This window comes from Cyprinus carpio, chromosome B14 (genome assembly GCF_018340385.1).
Source record: "Cyprinus carpio isolate SPL01 chromosome B14, ASM1834038v1, whole genome shotgun sequence".
Lineage (NCBI taxonomy): Eukaryota > Metazoa > Chordata > Actinopteri > Cypriniformes > Cyprinidae > Cyprinus > Cyprinus carpio.
Genome location: NC_056610.1, coordinates 207,144 through 226,943, shown reverse-complemented (window position 1 = coordinate 226,943; position 19,800 = coordinate 207,144). Strand labels below are relative to the sequence as shown.

The following is a 19,800-nucleotide window of genomic DNA, read 5'->3' as shown; positions in this document are numbered from 1 at the left end:
CCTTCAATCTGCATACATCTATTCACATTACCATATCAATAAAATCCATAGAAAACTTTTTTACGAATCACGGGTTTTGGGCGTTACCAAATATAAACCCTGTAGTAATAAAACTGTGATGGGTTTTCCAAAGGTCACATTGAGTTTAATTATTTTCAACATCTGCCCAATATTTAATATATCATGCAATGAACAGAAATTCACACCAGCTCCAGTCGAAAATGACAGGTGACCTTTATGGGGGTGGGGGTGGGGGTATGTTACACTGACACAAATCATAACACGCAAAGCACTTTGTTTGTTTTGTGCCCCCTGTTTTTTCATGAGCTGAACTCAAAGATTGAAGATTTTATTCTATGTACACTAAAGGCCTATTGTGGTTTGTTATTGTGGGCAAGCCCCCTAAAGGCAACCTGTGCAATATTCATGCTGTCTAATCAGCATCTTGATATGCCATATGTGAGATGTCGGGATGGATCTATCTCGGCAACCGGAGAAGTGCTCACTAACACAGATTTAGACAGAATTTGTGAACAATATTTGAGAGGAAACAGGCCTTTTTGTGTACAAGTCTTAGACTTAGAGTTTTAGCTCATGAAAAATCGGTGGGCAACAAACAAAAGTGCTGCGTTTATAATTTTGTTCAGTGTATATAAATAAATCATAATGCATTTATGAGAGCCTGTGGTGTGTTTAACAACTACTAACATTAAACCTGATGAAGCGTTTGAAAGAAAAAAATGTAAACATTTGTGTTTATTATTTTGTTATACAGGTTTTGAACAACACTGAGAGCAAACATTATACAATTTTAGTTTTGGGGTGAACTATTGCTTTAATAACACATTTACCTTGAATAAATCACCAGTTATCTGTTTAATGAGAAAATAAAAAACTAACATTAACAGGCCTGTTTTGGGATAATTCACCCAAAAAAATTAATGAGGTTTTCTCTCACATTTTTGGTTCGAAACCCTGTATGGGGACATTCTTCCGCTTGGAAACACAAAAGATTAAACATGAATAAAATGCAACTACCATTGACATTTTCAGTCTGTTTGTCATATAGAGCATCACATGGTTTCCTGATTCTGAAGAGATGGGATATAGTGCACTACTGTCTGATCGGGACTTTTGGTCATTTTTTTATGGTTTTTGAGCTCAACAAGCGTTCTCCCAGAAGAAAGGAAGTCCTCAGCTTAACAGTAAAGTAAATCGACTCCTTTAAAATTCCCCGATAGAAAATGTAAAACCATCATCCCGAGCAACAACAACAACAACAAAACAGAGAACTAACTAAAAACGTAACAACCAAAAGTTACAAAATGTCCATATCAGCGTCACAGTTTCATTTGGCATGATTTTTGACTTTATAAATCATATTGGAGTCTGTATTCAAATTTGTGGAGTAAACAAAAAAATTTATAGGTTGCATTGTCTCTTTTTCCTTTGCAGCAATCAAATTGTTTATCTTCATATTAGTTCAGCACAGTCTGTTCACCTAACAGGACAGATGGTGTGTCCGCTCATAAATAGTATACAAAAGTTAGTATCAGTGAGTTTTAAAGCACAGTTCTTTAAACTGGTTTTTAGTTCAAAGTCATCTAGGTAAGAAACAGCTCCAGTCTCCTGTACGTCCATCGGTGGACTCGACTCTGAGAGTCTCAGGGCACTCCAGACCCAGACGAGAGCCCTCTGTTTACCTGATGTTGAGCAGATCCTTCTCTGAGTCCAGCCGGGCAGAAACCTGTCCCCCGCTTTATACCGCATTTTTAGAGAGCTGGATATTAGCATCTCTGTAGTAGCTCCTCAAAAACACCTGAGACTGATGAAGAGGGACAGACTGTGAATGTGTATTTCCTCTACTTCTTCTTACAATAAACTCAATACATAATTTCAATGAAGTGAAAGAAGAGTGTTACTTGTATGTCCATGTCTGCATATCTCTGTCCTTTTACTCTTCCCTAAACACTTGGGTCTCACTACCTCCTCCGTCCAGCAGTTGACACCAGAAGCCTTTCTTGGGTCAACAACCTTGCAAAACATCATTTGGAAAAAAGTGTAGAAAGGAGATGAAAACATTCTGCAAACATTCCTGATATTTGTTATAAAAAAGGTTCTGCATGCTGATAGAGGCCACTATCGTCCAACCTATTAAATCTCATGCTGATAGAGGCCAACTAGTCACTATTAAATCTAGATCTTTTTTTCTTTTTTTTTTTTATTTATTTGATCTTATGTTTATTTTAATTTTGTGAAATCTTATTAGGCTGCAAAAATAGCTGATTTTTCTACATTGAATATATTGTCAAAATGTAATTTTACTTCTTTGATGCAAAGCTGAATTTTCAGCATCATTACTTTGGGGGGGGGGGAGACTTTAGTCATTAGTGTCACGATTCCTTCAGAAATCATTCAGATATTCAGTAATAATGGCTGAAAATTCAGTTTTGCATCATTGGAATAAATTACATTTTTACCATGTACTCACACAGAAAATACATTTCGTTAAAATACATGGAAAGAAAAACATTTCCCAATTATACTGTTTTTGTTTTTTTTTTTTTTTTTTTTTTTTATGATCAAAAAAATGCAGCTTTGGTGCAGAAGAGCTAACTTCTTTCAAAAAATCTTAATTATTTCAAACTTTTCACCGGAAGTGTATTAATGGAAGGATAACCCCAATTAATTTATCTAATAATGTTTTATTAAAAACGTATAGCTACCTTATTGTTTTGATGAGTCTATCTATTAACTGACTAAATAAAGGTTGAAATTCATTTAAGCAACTTTGGGTAGCTGTCTTAAAGGTTTTTAGTTATGGGTAACTATATTCACAATATAAACAGAAACTGTCTATTTTCCCAATCTACACTCAAAAAGTTCATGTTTGCTGCTTCGTTAAAATGAGCATGATAGAAACAGTTCTTGAGCACAAACATAATTTCATTATATTCAATTCACTTACATTTGAAAAATGGGGAATGTAACCTAAGACTACCCATGAATCATGTTTTAACTTGCATTCTCCCCCACTGTTTTAACGTTTTTGTTTAACGGACACACTTATCTGTTAACTGTAAATGAACTTGTACCAGACCTAAAAACTAACATTGATTTGAAGTTCATTGAAAGCTTTTTTGAGTGTATTTAATTCAAACGATTGTTCATTTATGCCTGAAGAAAGAAAGCCATGGGACTGAATGTCAAGCTGATGCTCAACAATCAGCTAGTCTCTTGCGGTAATCGACTCGTTCTCCAAACCCGAAATGTCTGGACTTAGCCATGACTGACGCTGGAGCTGTGTTCAATGTCTGACGTCCACACCAGAATCGGTGAGGGTTTAATGAATGAAGTATGACGCAGAATAGAGCTGCTTGTATCAGAACATTCGAGTCCACATGCTGCTAAACGCACAGACCTGGTCGTGGTGGTAGTGTCTGAGCCAGCGTGAGAGGTGTGTGGCGTACCATCCTGGAGCCAGACAACGCTTCTGAAGGACCTGCAGCTTCACAGGTGCATTGTGGGATGCCGTAATGACATCATGGAAAGAGTATTTCAGAGCCACAGGGTCAGCATGTGCTCTTTGATGCTGAAGAGAGAGAAGAAAAAAAACGCTGTTAAAATGGACATACACCAAACACTGTAGATATTAATATATTAATAATCCACATTATTTACCTACTTGTATAATAATCAGGAAATGTTTTTTAATAAATAAATAGAAAAAACACATAGAAATATAAAAAAATAATTACTTATTATTATTTTACTAATATCTTTATTTATTTATTATTTTCATTAATTATTTTACATTTTTACATTGTTAGTCTATATTGCTGGTTCAAACTGTAATTTTTTTTTTACATCCAAAATACTACAAATAAATGTATGCACAACAAACCACATTTAGCACAGAAATGTAAACAAAATACTAGGAAAATTCTAGAAAAATAACTACAGTATCATGATTCTAACTGTATTTACAGTTATATAGAAATATTAAATGAACTCAAGGAAGAATGAAATTGAATTATTTTATTGATAACAAATTTTAAAAACATTGTTTACCTTCTTTTTATAATAACCAAGACATGTTTTTAAATAAATAAACAAAAACAAATACAATTTTACATGTATTATTTTATCATTTTGTATTAATTTGTTCTTTTAATAAATAAATGTTTTAAATAATAATGAATTAATTACATTTTTAGTCTATACTGATGGTTAAAAGAGTCAGTAGCCAAGTATCATATTACAATAACTATAGTATCATGATTTGAAGTGTTTTTATGGTTAAAAACATTACTGATAATAGTGATACCACACAAAAATGAAAAACATTACATTTCATAAATGATATTTTAATTGCGATTACTGCAGTTTAACTGCAAATACCACTGCTTAAAGGATGGTTAATGTGGTAAAGTCATGGTACTGCATATTAATAAATGATTTTGTCTTTACAAAGTCTCTTACTTGCCTTAATGCTTTGTTAATGAAGAAATGTTGTCATGTGTACCTGGTAGCAGGCGTAAGCTCTGTGCACAGGGTCACTCAGAACCGTGATGATTTTCGCTCTGGGCAGCAGCGCTGCGGCTCGGACCGCAGCTACATCTGAATCAAAATAACTGGCACTTTTCTCAAAATAATAATCAGAGCTGCTGTTGGACGGGAGGGGGAATACTCCAATAACTGCAGGATACGAGATGAGAAAACAATGAGAAATAAAGGCAAAACAAGCAGGTGTGATGTGGAAGCTCACTGACACGCACCAAGTCGATGCCCCACGGTGAGAACTGTGACCGCTGAACGAATGGATTCTCACCGCAACAGTCTCTTTAATGGTAATTATGCTCAGATCAGGATGGCCCAGAGAAAAGATAGAGAGCCGCCCTCTGAGGCAGAACCAACAAAAAAAAAACTTTGAAAAATCTTGAACCATCTCTGTTATTACAGTTCTCATTCATATACTATTATATAGATGTGTAAATATTTGAATATCCTATCTTTTTTTTATTACTATTATTATAGATTTTTTTATTTTGATATTTCCCATTTAAAGTTCTGTTTGAAATTTTGTAGTGTTTTTGTCATTTTTATTATTTAAAAAATTATATATACATCTTTCTTATTAAGTTTTAGTCATTTTAGTAATTTTAATATATATATATCTATATAGATATATATATATTCATATATATAATTACACATACAGTACAATATATATATATATATATATATATATATATGATATATATATATATATATATATATTATATATATATATATATATATATATATATGCAATATATATATATATATATATATAAAATTAAAAGTTAAAATAAGTTTAAATAATACTTGTTCTGTTTTGTTTTTAGTTTTTTTGTTTTTGTTTTAATGATTTTTTTTTATATGTTTTTTTTTAAATTTTTTTTATTTAAAGTATATTTAATTTATGAGAAGTATATATTTGTGTGTTATAGTGATTTTATCTAATTTCTTTTTAGATGAGATCGGTCATTAGTTTCTAACAAAAAAAAAAAAGATTTTTTTAATTTTTATAATACATAAGATATTTTTCTAATTCATTAATAAGCACTTTATTTTAACACTGTTTTAACTGTTAATTTAAACTATTAATTGAATAGTTTTTTCTTATTACTTGTTTGGTGTACGCTTTGACAATGTTTTAAAAAACAATCATGCCAATAAAGTGTAAAGGGTGTGTGCAGTACTGCATGCGTCTGTCAGGTGGCGCTGTTGCTCCTTACCTGTCTTCTGAGGGCCAATGAGCAGCAAAAGTTTTGGGGGAAACGGTCACAGGTTTCTCTTTCGACCCAAATGTTCCTTGTGTCTTTATCCTCACAGGGGTCCTAAACACCAAGATCACACCGCTGACAGATTTCACTGACGGACGAAGAGAAGAAAGCGTCACAAGCAGACCGACAGGAGAGCTGAGACCAGTCGGGAAGTAAATGCTGGAGACTTTATGTACATGAGCACTAAGCAGCAGCCAATCACCCAGTGAAAGTGCTGGCGGGTTCTTCCTGGATTAAGTGCTTTTTAAGTCACCTCATAAGCATTTTATTCAGATTTCAAAATGCAGATTAAGCCGCGGTGATATTTTGGTTCCTGTAGTAGGCTTTAAAACGGTCTCGTTCACAGACCTGCCAGAGCGGCGCGGTGTCAAGACGGGAACATCTGGAAGTATTTGTCGGCAGCTGCAGCGGGAGGAAGCGTCTGTAGTTTCACGGTGTGTCCAGGTGAGCAGGAAGTTGAAGCAGCCGTTTGAAGGTGAAACAAACCCAGGCGGTCGTTCCCGTAGTTCGACAGGATGCGTCATGAAGATGCTAATCTGAGAAACAAACACACTTCAGCCAATCAAAGCCAGTTCACTGCAAATACCATTTCTGTAGTGTCTGTAAGTCTATGAAACCATTATTCAGTAATTGTTTTATATGTATTATTATTTCATAATTATTTTATTTTTTATAATTATGAAATTACATAAAATATTAAAATAATTAATGAAAAATTACAATGCACACATAACCATTTAAAAACAGCTATTTTTTTTATAATGCTAAAATTTTTGTATAACTATTATGATTAATTAATTCAGAATTAATTTTACATTACATATATTTCATAAATTATTACATATAAAAATAAATAATTATTTTACAATTACAAAAAATAATAAATTACATTAATAAGCCTCGGATGGATTTTTTTCCTTCAAATGTTCTGCAGGTCATTTGTCTTGTCTGGATAAATATGATTTTTTTATTTTTTTTTTTTTTGTTTATTTTTTTTTTATTATTAAATATTATCCTTCCTTGATTTCATTTATTAAAAAGATGTCTTGATTAAAACATCATCTTTTTTCAAATCTTGATTATTTTGAATTATTTAATTACTTTATTTGTAATATTTCATAATTATTTTACAGTTATTTCTTATGTAATAATTATTTTATATTTTAGATCATTTCATAATTATAAAAAATAAATATTAAAATAATATATTTTTATAAATGCATAATGATTTTCAGTTATTTTTATCGCCATTTAGAATTATTAATAATTTAATATTATTCCAATCATCTTCGTTTCTCTTGATAGGAAAAAAAAAGACACAAACACCCTTTCAAGTCATTATATATAAATCAAATATATACATAGTTAAGATGCGTTACAGAGCATCATCAAAATGCTGAAAATTATTAGCCTGGTTTTACAGCTATATCTCCCAGGTCCAGCTGACAGTACAGTCATAAGCACAGCGTACGCTTGATGTGTAAGAGTTGTAAAGAAGGACTAGGACTGGATGTTGAGCAGGACAGTGAGGAACAGCTCCCCTCCGTCAATGATCCGCTCACAGCTCCTGCGGAACCGCCAGGGGTACTCCTTAGAAAGATGGTAGTGTGTGAACAGACCGCACGTCCTGTGCCTGGGCAAAACCTGAGCAAAACACACACACACAATCAGTTCTCCCTTCACACACATGGGCTCCAGTGCCTGGGCATCATCTGGGGGAATGAACTCAGATGTGAGTAATGAATATTCGTAACATTTCACACTGAACTCAGGAGATCCAAACTCGTTAGCAAATCGATATGAAAGACGAGCGAGCAAGATTATTAATCTCTGACAAAACAGCGTCTTGAGAGCTGATTTTTAAAGGTCTTCAAATTGAAACGACAGGGATTTGAACTGAAGAGTTGCATTGATGTCATTGATTTCCATAGAAGAGTTGCATGGGAGCTGCGCATCTGCGGATCTGTTTTGATGTATTAATGTATTAAATTTTTAAGTTTTTGAGGTTATTCGGTTGGTGATGTGCAGTTGTCCGTGTGGTTGATTTCCATTGATTGTTGTGAATATTATTATTAATAAAAAAAAATATTTGAATCAAAACTGTGAGTGCGAGGTGACGATCATATTATTCCAGTCAGATGTATTGCTTTAAGCAGTATTTATGTAGAATAACTGGTTATGAATAGAGTGGAAATCCATTATTTTAATTTTAGATTTAAATATTATTCAATAATTCTTTTACAGTAATTACAAAATAATATTTTTATGAAACTATAAATTTAATATGAAATAATATCATATATATAATTTATATATTTTATAATATATATAATATATATTATTTCATAATTATGAAATAATTATTAAAAATAACAAATAATTTCATTGCGTTATTTTTATGTTTACAAAATTATTATTTTATTATTACAAAAGAACTATTTACACCGATAAGCACTATATTATTTTGTTATTTTAATAGTTCAGTTTTATTTTATAATTATTTTATGGAAATTATGTAATTATGTTAGTTATTTCTGTATTTATAATTATTTATTATTTCATATTTTGTATAATTATTATAAAATACATGCAATACTGTTTCACTAAAATGTTTCAATAAAGTCATTATAACTATAAAATAATGATATAAACAATGTTTTTCAGAATTATTTTACAAATTGCAAAATATACTTGTCACCATTGATGACACTGAAAACACATCCTATTTTTTCCTTTAAATGTTTTGCCAGGTCCATTTGTCCCGTGTGGATAAAGGAATAAATATTCATTTCGAATAATCATCATTTCAAAAACTGTGGTGAGTTATCCAAGCAGAGTGTTAAACGCTCTTGCTGTTGTGCTTCATGATGATTTAAGAGATCAGACTGTCATTAGGGGACAAAATGTGACAAATGTTTTTTATGCAATTGTGAGTCTGTGAAAAAACGCGGCTTACGTACAATATTGTTTTAAAAGCTTTTCAACCAACACACAACACACTCACTCTGATGCCGCGGTGAATGAATCCGCGTCTGAATCGAGCGGGTTTGAGGTGTGGATACTCCTCAGTGCTGGTCACTCTGATGTCCCATACGCGCTTCCAGGCCTCGTACAGCTGGATGTGGACGGGATACACGCCGGAGTGATGAGGAGCCACCGCATAACCCAGATGAGTCGGGATGGAGTGATCCTACAAGACAAACACCCGATGAAACATCACTCCAGACCTCTGTGCGTGTGTGTGTGTGTGTGTGTGTGTGTGTGTGTGTGTGTGCGTGCGCACGCGTCTGACCTCTGCGAAGCGTCGGTTCAGCATCATCTGCTCTGCTAACACACTCTGGTTATGGAAGCGGTGCGGCTGCATGTGACTCCACATGTGAGGAAACCACCAGAACTCATCAACATACGACAGCAGCAGATCATCACCCCGATCCTCCTCATCAGTACCTGACACAGTTATTCACATATATCTAGCATTTAAAAACGGTGTTTCATTTTTAATATTTCTAAATTAAATTATATATATAATTTTATACATATTAATATACAAATATATGAAATAACACACACACACACACACACACACACACACACACATATATTTATAAGGGAGTGTTTTAGTATTAATTTTGTCATTAATTATGGATTTACATATTGATATATAAATATTTAATCCAAATAAAATGGATGTTTATACTTAAAAATGACATAAATTCAAGACTCCTCAAAAGCTGATCTTGTGTGGGTTTCACTCACCTGCGTGGAAGAACTTCCCTGAGAAGCCCAGGTTAAAAGTGAAATCTGGAATCGACATGCGCAGCTCATTCTGAGTTTCAACCAACGCCTGAGAAGATACACACACATTTTTTATTATTTTTATTCACTCTATAAATATTTTTTGTGAACATGTGATGGTGGTTTTTTATATGATGAAGTCTGGAAAGCGTCTGTGAAGGAAAGTTTGTTAGATTTCTCTCACTTCTGAAGATAAACTACAGCAAACACACACACACACACACACACACACACACACACACACACACACTGTGAAGGGTTTTTTTTTTACACACACACACTCACGGTAGAATCCATCAGATGTGTCTGACATCCTTGTTTTCATGATTCAAATGATTGTGTGTATTTGCTCTGAGTTTCATCATATTCATCTACACTATCAAACACACACTCACATGCATGTTTATGTGGCAAGTGAATAAAACGATCTCATTAAACTCTTTCACTAAAGTGAACAAACACACTCAGATTCACAAACACACACACACACACACACACACACAAACACGTCATTGAGCTGAGTTTTTCTGCTTCCATCTGAACAGACACAAATGAACATTTTTTTCATGAGAGATTAAAGGGAAAGTTCAGAAGAATATTAACAGTTGTGTCTGATTCTCACATACAGTCATGGCATGAGTTCAGAAGACATGAAATGCACAGCAGTGGTCACAAATAAGTTGAACGCACTACTTTTACAGACTTTAATGATGATTTTATGCTGATCTTTTGTTTAGAATCTCAAAAAAATCTGTCATAAACATGTTCAGGTCACATTTAAATACATTTAAAGGGGAGAAAAATAAGAAATTATGTTTAGCACAAAAAATATTAAGCATTTTTAAGATTTTTTCTTGCATTGTGGCATTATTTTCATGGTAGTTGCATCACTATTACACATTAGTGTGGCACAAAAACAAAAACAAAAAACATTAAAAAAATAAAAAAAAACATTTTAATGATTATTTTATCATTTATATTATTTAATATTTTAATGTAAAATAAATTATTAAAATTCAAATTCAAATGAAAATACTTAAGAATTGTTAAATATTTTATTTGTTCACCTGCATGCCACGTGACTATTAACCGACATCAGAGAATTTTGAACATGCAAATGTATTGTTTTGAAATTATTTTGAAATATTAACTTAAGATCTCAGGGATTTCAAGAAATTGTCATCATTCAAAGGGTTTCAGCTGACAAAAATCTGGGACAGTAAACTTTAAACAGTGAAAAAGACTAATGATTTTCAGTGATGATTCTCATTAGACTCCAATTACTGTAATAATGAGTATAAAATACCTGGACAAGACATGGTAATGATAATGATGTTTGTGATTTTGTTGTCAATAATGGACAAACTTAATTATCTTAATTATTTTTATTAATTTCATATTTTTCCCCTTTGATGTGAAATATCGTTTTCATGAGATGTTTCCCCATATATATATATATATATATATATATATATATATATATATATATATATATCATATATATTTTTTTTTTTTTTTTTTTTTTTTTTTATTCAAAACATAAATAAAAATCTTGTGATTTCCCAATCACATTAGCTCTATTTTCCCATAGTTTCTTTACTTTGCACAGTTTCTTTAAATAACCCTGGAAAAAATTCAAAAACAATGGATGTATCTCTTTAACACACCTTCACCATCTGCCCACCTTCATCCTGGTCCCTTCCTTTCCACTAAATATATCACGATGTACACCAGTATGAATCGCTCCAGGGACCAGAACAGAGGACAGTCTCTTAGCGGTGAGAAAGGACAGCGCATCCACAAACACCAGCTTGTGAAGCCAGAAGGAGAGGTTGTGTCCAAACAAAACCCTCTGGATCCCATCATGAAGACCGAGATCCTGAACCACAGACGTGTGTATGAGTCCAGTGTTCTCGGCCGAACTGGTTTTAGCCAGAAGAACCGGCTCGTAGGTGGAGTGATTGGACTGGAAGACGGTCCAGTCGTCCCCGGGGAGAGGGCCGCTTAACACCTGAGACATAAAGAGAAAAAGAAATACTTTATTTGTGATTCAAGTTTCTACAGGAGCCATGAACCAAAAAAAATCTCTCTGATATTTTTCCCTCCAAAATTTTTTTTCTTTACTCTCCAAATTATTTTTTATTTTGATCCATAAAGTGTTTGAAGAGAGAACAAAAGTGTTTGAAGAGAGGAAAAAGTTTTGAAAAGAGAAAAATGTTTTTGAAGGCAAAAAAAAAAAAGCTTTGAAAATGTAATTTTTTGAAAAGATAGGTTTTGGAAGAGAAAAAAGTCTTTGAAGAAAGAGGTGTTTGAAATGGGGAAAAAAACATTTTTGAAGAGAGGAAAAGGTTTTTGAAAAGACAAAATTTTGATTAAACTAATTGAAGAGAGAAACTGTTTTTAAAGAAAAACGTTTTGAAGAGAGAAAAAAAAGTTTTTGAAAAGAGAAAGTTTTTACAGAAAGAATAAACTGTTTTTGGAGAGAGAAAAAAAAAATCTGTGAGAAAGAGAACAAATTCTAGGACTTGGGGTCATGAAGTCTTGGGAAAGTTTGAGTGGATGAGCGTTGAAGCATGAGCTGACCTGTCGCGCTCGTGTGACATGCAGCAGAGGGGATTTGGGGTTGACAGTACAGTCCTTCAGGCCCAGGTTGGAGCGCAGGAACAGCGGGAATCCTTTCAGCTTAACACTCAGCAGACTGTTCTCACTGGCCTGATGGGACAGACAGGAAGTGACATCACACAATCTGACACGCAAGCCGCACTTCATCCAGAGTCTGATGCGGGATATTCATACTCGATATCTCAGACCACTTACCATAATGCTACACAGCAAGATGCTCAAAAAATAAAGTCTAAAGAAAAAAGCAATGCTATCAAGAAAAGAATGCCTCTTCCTGGTTAACTGGTTTGTCTCTACTTGTCAATATCATAACTACAGCATTCTGACACACATCAGTCTCAATCAATGAGCAAGTGTCAAAACAAAATAAGATGAACAATACATTTATAAAAAAGAAACAGGAATAAATACATATATAAAATACATACACACACATGCATATATATATATACAGTGTTGCTTGAAAGTTTGTGAACCCTTTAGAATTTTCTATATTTCTGCATAATATGACCAAAAAAATAATTAGATTTTCACACAAATCCTGAAAGTAGACAAAGAGAATCCAATCAAACTAAGGAGGACAAAAATTTGTACTTTGTCATTTATTTATTGAGAAAAATGATCCGGTGTTAAATATTTGTGTGTAGCAAAATATGTGAATCCTTGGTTTCAGTATGGTGTGTCACTATGTTAAGAAACAGACGCAATATATATAATTTGTTTGTGCAGGAGCATTTTTGTCCAATTTAGTGGGATTTTTTGCCATAAGACCCCATGGCCAGGGGAACACTGGCTGAGTAACAAAAATATGAACACCACACAAGGGTTAAAGGTGCCTTAGGGGCCATTCACATGTCGCTTCAATTATGAACATCTGCAATAGAAATAACGAACTTGAGCACGCAAAAGACACAATGTAAACAGCCCCTTAAATCTGTGCATGCATGTAATATGTTATGCACATTTAAGAACATGTCTCTGAAATGGTTTTTAAAACTGTCCTGGAGCAGCCCAGCACTGTCTCCCTCATCTAACACCCTTGATTCAACTCCTCAGTTCATTTAATAGAGACTTTAAGACCTGAAGTGGGTCAGAAAAGGTAAAGAGATTTGTCACATTGCGTCACATTGAGCAGCAGCAGCAGCTCTTAAAGAAATAGCAGCCAAAACAAACTAGTAACCAGCTGCTGTGATGATTGTTCATCAAAAAAAAAAAAGAGAGGAAATCAATAAATTTTATAGCTTTAAGGATTCATCTATATTTAATTTAGAATTTTAGCGTTTGATAACTTTATTCAATTTCTGTGTATTTCTCCTGAAGGGCACAGGTAAATATGACATTGATTATAATGGGTTTATGTAAAGATTGTTTTAGGTTCACTTAAATGAAAAATTATAAGTCTAATACATGTTAAAATCTAATAAATTAAAGTCTAATAAATGTTAAAATGGATAGCTCTCAAAAAAAAAAGTCCAAAGACTTCAGGACGGTTCCTGTCTGCGATTGTAGCTCCATGCAGCTTCACTTTTCTGTTGAATCTCTATAAAATCTAACTTTATTCCCCACATATTTCTGATATTGTCTATCAAACTGATCTGGCTAATTTGATAGCTCACCTTAAAATAAACCCACGAGTGCAGCTCGCCTGTTTCCATTCACGTCTATTACCGTTTTCTTTTCTCTCTCACTCTGTTTTTCACGAGCTCATCAAACAACAGTGGTAAGTCTGAATCAATCATCAATCACAGTGAGTAATGGCTTTTTCTCCTGCTATTGTTGTTTGCACCGCTTGCCACGTGTATAGTTTATCTCTCTCTGTTGGGGGATTCACATGTGATAAATGCAGGGAAATAGTTAGGCTGACAGAGAAGATTTTAGAACTAGACATGCATTGCATGACATGCAAACTTTAACTGAGGATAGTAAGGATGTGAGGGTCTTAGATACAGCTTTGGATGCGACTAGCTCAGGGAGTCCTGTACATTGTTCGGTTCCGGTTGTAGAGCCCCCGCAGCAGGACGACTGGGTGACTGTGAGGCGGCATATTTGCCCTGTCTGCTGTCTGTAATGTCAACATAATCTCTAGCTCAAGATAGTCAAGAAGCTTTGAGACTACTGGATCATTTTCTCCAGGTGTTACAAACCTCACTGCTTACGGTAGTGTACTTTTCCCAGCAAGAATTTGGTAATTCAGACTCAGAGCTGAAGGAGTGATATAGAGTCGCTCACCTTAAAGAAGCCGATCATTCCCACTCCAAACTCGATACAGTATCTGTCCAGTAAATCCCTGTTCCAGGTGTCCATGTTCACATACTTCAGGATGTTTTCGTATACAATAAGCACAAAGCGGCCCCGCTGTCCATCCATTAATGTGGGCATGTCTCCTTTTCCGGGAGAGATTTCCATCTGGTAGCGAAACCTTGCCGACTCCAGGATGGCCACGATCTCCTGTCCGAGCTGTGAATACGGACTCTCCACGAACACCAGCACGACCGGATCCGTCAGAGAGCCATCAGATGACAGCGTCCCGCCCGCTCCAGACAGGAAGGGGAGGGGCCGAGACGAGGTCACGTAGAGGTCATCGGCTGCGCGTCCTGCTGCGAACGATGGTTCCAGCTCTCGTTTGATGACGAACAGGAAGTAGGAAGAGAGGAAGACGCTGAGGATGCACAGGAGGAAGAGGAAGATGAAGCTGGTCTGTAGTTGCACCTGGCGAACGAGACGGCGCAGGCGGAGCACGCCGAGCATCACACAAACAAATAGAGAGGAAGAGATGAAGGAAGGAAAACCGATGGCTAAAGTTCAATTTACATGACTGGGATGTAAAATAAGTGCAACAGAAATGTGTCTGTGCTTCTATGTGACCATCGCTGAGCTGAAGAGAGGGGGCGGGGCTCAGAATTTGAGTGGATGTCTCGCCTGTCAGTCAAACTGACTCCGCCCTCTTGTCCACTTTTGATTGGTCACAAACTGCTGGAGGGGGCCGGCTCTGCTGTGATTGACAGATAATCATCACTACAATATCCCAGTGGATACCAGCACACCTGAAAGACATGAATATGAAAGTCAGAAAAAAATGTTTACAAGGAAGAATCTAAATTGAAATAATAATAATAATAAACTTGTTTTTACAGTGGATATTACAATAGTATTTGTTATTTTGTTTAATTTTATTTAATAATAATGAAAACAACAGTATTTTTAGAATAATTTTATTTTACAGTGAAATATTTATATAATATTATATTATATATATTTATTATATTACAGTGAAACATGTTTCTTGCAAGACAATAAATCAAAGGTGTGTGTGTAGTTGAGAGAGAAACACACACACACACAAACATAGAGCAGTCTTTGTGTTTATGTGATGAAGACACAGCGCTCAGGGCATGAAGAGGAATTTCAAAGTTAGATTAGAGCCGCGGTGCGTTGAGGACACACGCAGCAGGAGAGCAGCGGGTTTCTTGGGTTTTTTGGGCTGAATTTGCATAGATTTCACAGCGTCTTTGGATGAGACATGCTGCAACAGAGCCGTGAAATTGTGTCCTGATTCTCTGCCGGTGTAAAAATACACAACAGATTCATCCATAGACTCACAGAGAAGGTAAAACTACAGACAGACAATGAAAACAAATGCTGTGGTCACATTTTCAGTGGTCAAAAACTAAATCTGGGGTCACTATGCACTTGAGTCTCCAAAATAGACAGATATGCAAAAAATATTTAGTTAAATATATTGCAAAAAAAAAAAAAAAAAAAAAAAAAAAAACATTTATAAAAATAAAATTTTCATTATTATTATTATTATTATTATTATTAAATAAAATATTAGAAATAAATGACTTGTAATATTTGACTGTAAAAATATTAAGAAAAAAATTATTAAAATACATATAAAATAAATATAACCACTGTAATTTTAACTGTAGTTAAAACTAGTATTTAAGAAAAATCATTATCAAAACATTATCATAATCATTATAATTGTTACTATTAAATAAAATTTATAAAAGAAAATGTGATATTTCACTGTAAAAATATATTTTAGAAAGAAATCATAACATTATTATTATTATTAGTATTATTCTTATTAAATACAATATTAAATATTGTAATATTGCTATATACTATTGTAATATTTAACTGTTAAAGAATTTAAGAAAAATAGCATCATCGTTATTATTAAATAAAATATTAAAAATAAATATTACTATTGTAATATTTCACTGTTAAAGAATTTAAGAAAAATAGCATCATTATTACCATTAAATAAAATATGAAAAAAATAAGGATTACTCTTGATATATTTGATGGTACAAATGTGGTATTAAAAAAAATAACATTATGATCATTATTATCATGAGAATACATTTTTTGGATTTTATCATTATTTATGTTTTTCTTCAGAAAAAAAATAAATAAAATAAAATAAAATAAAATAAAATAAAATAAAATAAAACTAACCAGGGAAGCTTCAGAAATTTAGTTGAATTTACATAGAATGACCTATCTATTAATCTTAGTTAATAACTAATTAATTAAATTGAGAAATGTTGCTCTGGTTTAGGCCTTAGTTTTCTTATTTTATATATTATATATATATATATATATATATATATATATATATATATATATATATATATAATATAAATTTTTATTTTATTTCATTTCAATTAGCATTCATTTTATTTCAAATAATTTATATACATTAGGTTTAGCATTGTAACCGATTACAGACATGTCTGTGTGTGCGAAACCAATTGCATATTTAAAAATTAAATAAGTATTTTAATGTAAATTATATAGTTTAAACTATGATTTTCGTCAGCCCTGCTGCACATACAGACAAAACCAAGAAAAAAAAAAAAAGAACGAGCGCAGAAGTTGTTTGGTGACACTCAGGAGGGGGTTTGTTCTCATTTCACAGCACTTGCATGTGTCGAAATCACAGGACCGTCCCCACTGGCTCTTTGATGCGAGCATGTGAGCGTTTGAGGACAGAAACGACCCTCGAGAAGCATTGTTGGAGCCGCTGGCAGGAGAATGCGTTTGATATATGAGTGTGCCAACAAAAGCAGTGCTGGGACTCTGGAACGGGTCGGCCCATTGTGAAAGGGGCCAGCCGAACCCTCGGGGTCACAGCGAATCCTCAAGAAGCCCTGTGCTGACACCAAGAAACCACGCACTGTAGCAACCACTCGCTCTCCATGGAAACAGAGAGAAAGAATGAAGACTCAGTCAGCCTGGAAACCTGAGCAGAAATTCTAGAACTCCTTTCAGAAACTCAGAATTGCAAATGAAAATTCGACTTTAATTCCAAGGCCGGGTTGCATAAATCTATTTAAACAATTTGACCTTGTCTTCTGAGACTGGTCTTAACTTTAAGTCATAAAACTTTAAGTAATTTTAGACCAAAAAAAGTCAGACTGCAAACTTGGCATGGGTGTTTAGGCTCAACTCAACCAGAGATTCACATCTAAAATTGATTTACAATGATTTTTTCTATTAATACATAATAAAATACATAAATGAAGAAGAAATCCAAAAATATGAATGTCACTGATGAATATTTACTAAGTTATCCACTATTTGTAGAGGGAGGTCAAAATGACAAGAGATTTGGAACCAAATTAGTACAGAGAAAATATAAAATATATATAAAAAATAAAGTAAAATTAACTTGACCTTCGGGTCACCCCTTAATATAATGGTAGGGGAAACACTGGATTTAAATCTTTACAACCCTTAATGAATTTTGACAAATCAAATCAAATTTGTGCTAATTTTCATGCAATGTGGACGAAAGAATTCAAAAATTCTAAATTCTAGATCTCTTGAGAACTATGATTTTAGAATTCTCTCAGCAGATTCTAAAACTTGATCCACACAAGCCAGTTTCATTAACGTGGGTTTTCAATTCCTTTTATCCTGCAACATCTCAGTTCTTCTCTCTCTTCCCATTAAATATGAAATAGATTAATCTTTTCTTCTGCAAACATACCAACATTTCTGTGGCCCATATTCTGCCTCATTACCTCATTCTGACTGTGACAGATTCATAAAATACTTTTATTACGAAGTCAGAAGTGGGTAAATGATTGAAGCAGAACCCCCGAGAGCAGCTCAAGAGGACGATGTCATCAGACATCAGCGGGAAACACAATCCTGAGTGACAGATGCATGATGAGAAAATGAACAGTAACACCTCAGGCCACGTACGACATACCTCACACTCTTAACTCAACCCCATCGACCCACACGAACCAACCAACACAAGCGTGTTTATGTTATTGGATATGCAAGAGGAACAAACTGCGCGGATTCCCTAGAGACGGCCAATAGAGACCTGAAGGGCAGAGCGGCCGCTCATTTATCACTTTTGGCAGCTCTGGGGTTTGTGGGTTTGTGCTGAACACAATGACACGCGGGGAGCGAGCGGCTCATTCAGCGCAGCGTTCAGCGCAGCAATTGCAATCAACACTTTAATTGCAACCAAAACTCAAGTCAATAATCACTTCAGTTGCTCTGTGCAGGTGTGACGCTAGAATTTGATTCTTACTTCTATAATGTGAAACTATCAAAATGTGACAGTCTTTATAACAGATACAGAGTTTGTTTATAAAATTCAGAACTGAATTGGCTACAACACACAGGAAGTTGAATCAGAATGACAGGGAAAAACTATTTAATGAACTTCAAATTTAAAAAAAGAATTCAACATAGGCAATGAATTCCATTAATCTAACTAAGATCTATCGAGCTACATCTATAACTATGTACCAGGGCTGGGTTAAAAAAAAATCCATATCTCGACTTTAATCGATTCTTATTTTTATGCAACTATATAGATTCTTTAATCCCAAGAATGGATTAGTCTAGCCTGTTTTCAGTTAATCGACAGAAGTTTGAAGGGCAACTCCCATCCGATAAATTGCAATAAACATTGTGCTTTTATACTTTTAATATGAAACAAAGTCTCAGATTTCAAATTCTGTCCATTGTATTGTAGTATTTAAACAATAAATGGCGTTTTGGTGCAGTTTAATAGAGTAACAGATTGCAGTAGTGCCTCAGTTCAACAGACCCGGCAGCGGCAAGTGCACGTCAACTAATCATCTCCTCCACATTAATACCAGTTTCAGCACAAAATAATCATGAATAAACAGAGTGAGGTAAGGTAAGTTACTAAAAAGAGTACAAGATGTCAATATAACGGCTTGTAAACAATCTATCTATCTATCTATCTCTATCTATCTATCTATCTATCTACAGGTGCTGGTCATATAATTAGAATATCATCAAAAAGTTGATTTATTTCACTAATTCCATTCAAAAAGTGAAACTTGTATATTATATTCATTCATTACACACAGACTGATATAGTCTCAAATTTTTATTTCTTTTAATTTTGATGATTATAACTGACAACTAAGGAAAATCCCAAATTCAGTTTCTCAGAAACTTAGAATATTGTGAAAAGGTTCAATATTGAAGACACCTGGTGCCACACTCTAATCAGCTAATTAACTCAAAACACCTGCAAAGGCCTTTA

General features: G+C 33.9%; 1 pseudogene; it reads right to left on the bottom strand.

Annotated features, from left to right (window-relative positions):
- Positions 1 to 1,759: 1,759 nt before the first annotated feature.
- On the bottom strand, positions 1,760 to 14,993 carry LOC122134570 (annotated as a pseudogene).
- Between the last annotated feature and the right edge of the window lie 4,807 nt (positions 14,994 to 19,800).